Raw genomic sequence first — 7432 nt, 5'->3', positions numbered from 1 at the left:
GTAGGACAATCAAAGGGCAAGTTTTCAGCAGTTTCATCCTGCTCATCACACTTTCTACAGAGCGGATCCTCCTGAAGGATGCCAACTCTGTGAAGATGCTTCCTCAGGTGACCATGTCCCATGATCAGACCTATAACCCAAGAAGACATCGATCTACTTTTTTTTTTTTTTTGCTTTTTTTTTTTGCTTTGGGATATTGGGGTGGATTCATAGATCCTCACACGTCAACCTGAGCTTATTGTGTGCCCCTTTGATGTTAGAGGGGTAAGCCTATCTTTGTGCCCTTAATTAGGCTAAGAAGCTTTTCCCCGATACTAGCATCTGGTTCGTCGCCTGGTTGTTTATCACCGAAAAGAGCCCTTCTCCTTGCTCCCAGTCTCTCACAGTCCAGTATTATGTGTTTTGCAGTCTCTTCAGACTTATTGCAGAGTCTACACTCCGAGTCCTCATTTCGTAAACCTAGAGTGTTTAGGTGTTTCCTGAAGTGGCCGTGTCCAGTGATCAAGGCAATCACTTGCTTAACCCGATCCCTGCCCAGCCCCATCAGCCATCTGGTGAAGCCGGAGCTAGAATCGGCAAGCAGTCTTTTGCCGAGTGCTTGTCCTTGGTGACTCTGCCACCGCAAGCGGTGTGTCTTCCTGGACCATTTGTTTATACTTTGGTAAGCGGCTGACTTGCTTATACCACAACTCGGTTCTGGACCGGTGTATGGCATGCTTGCTCCACTTTTGGCAAGCCTGTCGGCGCATTCGTTGCCACCTATGCCTGTGTGGCCCGGTACCCAACCAAGACGCACACAGTTGCGTGATCCAAGCTTGCAGAGAGTGTTAAAGCACTCCCACACAAGCCTGGATCCAATGCTGTTGGAGTCAAGAGCTTTAAGAGCTGCCTGACTGTCTGACATTATACAGATGTTCATTCCCTGGTACCCTCTGGTGAGGCCTAGGTTGGCACAGGCTAGGATACCATAGATTTCGGCTTGAAATATGGAGCAGTTCCGACCCAAACTGCCGCAAAGTTCTAGGGGATTGACTAAACACTCCATATCCAGTTCTACCCTTAATAAGCGAGCCATCCGTGTACCAGACAAAGCTCTTTCTTATTGTTGGGATGTTATCTTGCGATTTCCACTCATCTCTGGAGTAGAAGTCAACAGAGAATGGCTTATTGAATACGAACTCCGTTCTCATTATGTCGGAGACCATTTCGAGAATAGCGCTTGGGTTTACAGCTTCAGTGATGGCGCCATGGCTCGTGTTAGACGCGCCATTCCTCCACAAGCCAGCAACCATCAGCCGATAAGCTGACTTACGCGCTTCAGCTTTTATATGGACATCAAGAGGTAGAAGTCCTAAAGCCACCTCGAGGGTCGCTGAGGGACTGCTCCTGAATGCTCCGGTTACAAAGATTGTGCCAAGCCTTTGTAAGCTTTCAAGCTTGGCTTTGGCAGTTACCTGATTCACCTTTGTCCACCAGACTAATGAACCATAAGTGATTTGAGGCCTTACAACTGCTTTGTAGAGCCATAGTGCTATATGGGGTTTTACGCCCCATGAGATTCCTGCAAGTCTCCTGGACGTCATGAGCGCCCACTTTGCTTTGTGCAGGGTATTATTAAGATGATCATTCCACGTAAGCTTATGGTCTAGAGTCAGTCCTAAATATTTGACTGTCTTTGACCACTCAAGCTGAGTGGATGCGAGTTTCAGCCTAGAAAGAGACTCTAGGGTCTTTTTCCTAGTGAATGGTACAACTACTGTCTTAGAGGGATTTACTTTCAGTCCCTCTCCCTGACACCAGTTGTGTACATGTTGAAGGTTGGTATTCATGATATCAACAACAACATTTGTATATTTTCCCTGTACCATAAGGACTATGTCGTCTGCATATCCTTGGACATAGATTCCATTGTTAGTAAGGTCCTCAAGTAGACCATCTACTACTAGATTCCACAGTAGAGGTGACAGGATGCCTCCTTGAGGACATCCCCTTGTGGGTGCGATCACAAGCGATTCTTCATTGAGATCGGCCCTGATCCGTCTGGAGCACAGCATGGCCCTAAGCCACCGGCACAGGGCTGGCTCGAGGCCACGTCGCTATGCTCCACTTACCATTGCAGTGAATTTGGCATTGTCAAAAGCTCCTTCAATGTCTATGAAGGTGCACAATGCCAATTCCTTGGCGGACAGGCTATCCTCAATCCTACTGACTAGTTGGTGCAGTGCTGATTCACAGGATTTGCCTTGCTGGTATGCATGTTGGTTGCGATGAAGGGGAGTGTCTGAGAGAACTCCCTTTCTCAGGTGCCTCTCCACCAGTCTTTCTAATGTTTTCAGTAGAAACGAAGATAAACTGATGGGACGAAAAGATTTAGGGACTTAGTGAGAAAAGGTCAGACGCCACTCTGGAGGAAGGTGACTGTAGTACCATTTTGCTCATTCCCATACCCGGATGCAACCTCCACCTTCTCTTATGTTCAGCACGAACCTATTTCGAGACAGTCCCAAAGGATTCACGCCTTGGAATACCCCAGAACGGTTGAAGGCCTGTCATAATTGAAGCTGATCCCCGGTTGGCCAGGGCATCAGCTCTTTCATTCCCAGGGATCTCCTCATGACCAGGAACCCAACAAACAGTCACATTGTTGATTCTGGCAAGGGAAGAAACAACTTTATAGCAATCCTAGACAAGTTTGGATTTGAACACACAAGAGTCTAGCGCTATCAGTGCTGCCTGACTATCTGTGAAAACATTGATCGTCTTACTCCTATAACACAGACAAAGATTCTCACGAGCACATTCCATAATAGTTGCGACCTGCGCCTGAAAAACTGTAGGATAAGGACCTATAGAGACCATCTACTCCTTGCATGATCTCATCCCCACAATTCCAGCACTTGTGCCGCTTTTTGTTTTAGAGTCGTCTGTAAACCATTCAAGCTCCACTGGTGGAAGAGGTTTTCTTCCCTCCGACCAATCGTCTCTAGGAGTTATTACAATCCTAAAGGGTTTTTCAGAGGAAATTTTTTTTGGCATCTGATCAGAGTCTGATCAGAGATCATATTATGCAGATCATCACCCTGAATCAGGATGCTAATTGTACAGTGCCTATCGCTGCAGCCCAACCAGAGTCCTGCTTGCTGAAGGCAATAGCCCGAATGACAATGTCCAGGGGGGCGAGGTTGAGGCAACAATCTAGAGCTGCAACCGGTGCACTACGAAAAGCCCCAGTGATAGCAAGGCAAGCCATTCTTTGGATGCCACTCAGACAAGCTACTGCTATCTTGGCCTCCATTTTTGGTCACCAGACGACAGCCCCATACATTAGTGCAGGTCTGACTATGGAAACATGAGACCAGTACAAAAGCCTTGGCTTAAATCCCCAAGACCCACCTATCATGCGTCTGCATTGAATTAAAGACCATTTCCCCTTGGCGATAACCCTTTCTAGATGAGGTCCCCAGTTTAGGACCCTATCACGCCCAGGTACTTAACCTCGCACTTCAATTCAATGGAAGAACTTCTGAGTATAAATGGACCAATACCCTGCAATTGACGACTCCTGGTAAAGGCAACCAAAGCAGCCTTAGTAGGGTTGACAGTAAGGCCACCCCTTTATACCAGTTTCCCACCATGTTTAGGGCAACATTGGTCAGTTCCGTGACTGTTGTGTTGAACTTGCCACTCACAAGAATCACAATATCATCTACGTTCCCCTGTGCAAAGACACTACTACTGTTCAAAGACATTAGCAGGTCGTTCACAAATAGGTTCCGCAGGAGAGGAGAAAAGAGACCTCCCTGTGGACAGCCCCTCGTAGTCCTTGCACTGACACTTGCTCCCACCCTGTCTGTGAGTAAGGCCCTTATCCAGTCACATATTTGACCATCAATACCACGTCTGGAGACCGCATTGATAATTGTCTGATTGCCTGTATTGTCAAAAGCTCCTTTGATGTCTAAAAAGACAACTATGGCTACCTCTTTGGCTGCCAGCATCTTCTCAATCCTGCATACTGAGTCGCGTGATCTTCCTGGAGTGTAGGCATGCTGATTTGGATGTAGAGGTAGCTCCAAAAGAGATCCCTCTCAAACAAACCTAGCAACCATCTTCTCCATGGTTTTGAGAAGAAAGGAGGACAGACATATCAGCCTGAAAGACTAAGGTCGATCCATGCTAAACCTCCCCTGCTTCGGTATAAACACTACTCTGGACACTCTCCAGGACAGTGAAATGTACCTGAGGGCCACGGAAGCCCTGAACAGTCTGAACAGCAGGGGAAGGAGAATATCCAGTCCCCGCTGCAAACAAACCGGTCTCTCCCTGTCTTCTTCAGGAGCTTTATAGGGACTAAAAGAATTAATGGCCCACTCGATCCTTCTGAAGCTTATGACACGGTGCGCCAGACTCTGTTGCAAATGAGTGGCGCGCCCCGTAGGTCTCCCTTTACTGCTGAATGGTTGATCATTATCATGAACAATATTGTCCGGAAAGTGTGTTCCCATCATAACTTTTAGAACTCTCTCTGGTTCAGTAATATACCTTGATTGTCATTGACCACCAAGCGTTTCTGAAGCCTTGCACAGCCCTGCACACTATTGATGTCAGTGCAGAGTTTCTTCCAGGCTAATCTCTTAGCCGTACAGTTCCACATAATTCCATTCTTCAAGTCAGTGCCAAAAAATATTTGTGATTACTCAGATGGATGCGCTGTAAAATATAAAAATAAGAAAAACTTTATTAACTGATGCTATCATAAGCAAGATTTTGTTGCAGAGGCATAGTGGTATTTTTCTGCTGCCACCTATGGAAAAATACCATATGATGGAGTTTGAGACTCAATTAACCCTGGAGAGGGTGTGTCACTGATCCACACGTACTAGGTCGCGTGGTTGTACAAAAGACCGCACTATGTATTGCTGTCTTTAAATCATTATAATTGATTAAATACTGCTTTATATACAATTCTTATTGATTAAAAGGATTTGGGAATAGAATAATTTTACTGCAAATGTGTTCAACTGTAAAAAATATCATTTAATATTTTTATATACTACAACAAAAATTGTTTTAATAAAAGTTTTTAGTATAAATGAGGAGATATAAAGTGTAGCTTTAAATGAACATTTCTACAAAACAAAATATGTAATTTAAAAAGAAAGTATATTGAAACAAAAATACAATTTTTTTAACAAAATATAAAAACCTAATAACCAACCGTAGGGTTTAATAATTGAATATCAAATCAAATAAAAAATAAAAAAAAACTTACAAACTGCTACGGTAAACAATTTTTTGCTCAAACTTTTTACTCTCTTCACTCATCATCGTCTTATCACTGACATCCCCTTCTGCAGCGGCACATGTAACACAAGCAAAGGATGTGTGTTCCCGGCAGATGAAGCGTTGACATTGAGGGCACCTCGTGCGACTCTTTCGGTTTTTGGCTCTTTCACAAAGAACACGCCTTCCAGTTTCATGCTGATCTTCTTCGGGCTGGTTGGCCACACAGTTGCTGGATCCTTTTCCGTAGTAACACAGGCAGTCGTGGCATTCCTGCCCTTTTTATCATTTGAGGGTTACATAGATCTTTTCCCAGAGATTTTATGAAGTTTCTTCTGTCACCTGCGTCCTCAACGTTACTCCGCAATATCACAAAACTGTTGATGCAAGATATGTTCAGCATGGAGAAGAACACAGTCAATGGCCATCGGGTGCTTTTTCTGGAAACAGAGTAGGCTGCTTTCATTTGATCCATGGTGTCAACCCCACCTTTGCATTTGTTGTAGCTGGTTAACATAATCGGTTTTTGTTTATCACCAGTCTCCTCGTCTATAGTGTCACTATGATGAAATGTTGAGAGAAGTAACACAACTTTATTGGACCTAGGCACATATGACAGTAATGTCATGTCACTTTGGTAGGCAAACAAACTTGAGTTTACCTTCCTTATTTTACTCTCTATAAAACATGGGGGTATCTCACATTTATTTTTTTTTCAATGTGCATACTGAAGTAAGACGGTGGTTTTGCAAAAGTTCTCTTGCCAGAGGTATTGATCCGTACCAGTTATCCATTGTCACATGGCGTCCGGTCCCTGAAATCGGAGCTATCAACCGAATAGCTACATCTTTTGATGAGTTGCTGTGCCTGTATGGTCCTGGTGGTTGTCTTGCTGGATATATCTCCAAATTGGCAGTGTAATATGTCCTTGCATCACACAGTCCAAATATCTTTATGCCATAACGAGCAGGTTTGTTTGGTAAGTACTGCCTAAACGAACATTTACCACAAAATGCCTCGAGCATTTCATCAACCGTTACAAAAGCACTCAGTGCATAATGTGCTTGTCATTTGCTGACAAATTCCTCAAATACATCACGTATTGGTGCAAGATTGTCTAGAGCTTTACGCTGTCTTCTGGATCTAATGTCATCAAATCTTAATGCTCTCAACAAAAACTTAAAGCGCTTCAAGGACATGGCTGACCTAAAATACTCAATGCTAAGACCATCTGTTGACCATAAATACCTCGCCAGAGGTATTGATCCGTACCAGTTATCCATTGTCACATGGCGTCCGGTCCCTGAAATCGGAGCTATCAACCGAATAGCTACATCTTTTGATGAGTTGCTGTGCCTGTATGGTCCTGGTGGTTGTCTTGCTGGATATATCTCCAAATTGGCAGTGTAATATGTCCTTGCATCACACAGTCCAAATATCTTTATGCCATAACGAGCAGGTTTGTTTGGTAAGTACTGCCTAAACGAACATTTACCACAAAATGCCTCGAGCATTTCATCAACCGTTACAAAAGCACTCAGTGCATAATGTGCTTGTCATTTGCTGACAAATTCCTCAAATACATCACGTATTGGTGCAAGATTGTCTAAAGCTTTACGCTGTCTTCTGGATCTAATGTCATCAAATCTTAATGCTCTCAACAAAAACTTAAAGCGCTTCAAGGACATGGCTGACCTAAAATACTCAATGCTAAGACCATCTGTTGACCATAAATCTTCTAGTTTTGTGTGAGAAGACCTTAACATTCCAGCCAGGTACAAAAGGCCCAGTACAGCGTGAATTTCATCACGGTCTGTTGACTTTGCGTCTCTTTCTCTGAGAAAGTTTTGTCTATTTTTTTCAATCCAAATGTTTGTAAAATTTACAATTTTATCCACGAATTCGTCTGAAAAAAAGAGTTTCCAACATTCAATAGGTGAAGTTTTTGTAGTGGCATCACCTCTTGGAGAAGGTAATCGTACGCCAAGTCTCTCATCTCGTAAAATGTTGTATCGCCGTACTCTGCCTCGTAAATTTTCTGTTCATATGGGTATCCCATCTCGTTACGTTGTTCTTGCCAAGAATATATGTAGTTCTCACCTCTTCTTACATGATCTTGAACATTGAAATCTTCTTCATGGTCTGCCAA

This window comes from Homalodisca vitripennis, unplaced genomic scaffold, assembly GCF_021130785.1.
Source record: "Homalodisca vitripennis isolate AUS2020 unplaced genomic scaffold, UT_GWSS_2.1 ScUCBcl_3926;HRSCAF=9751, whole genome shotgun sequence".
NCBI lineage: Eukaryota > Metazoa > Arthropoda > Insecta > Hemiptera > Cicadellidae > Homalodisca > Homalodisca vitripennis.
Note: the sequence above shows the minus strand (reverse complement) of the source record.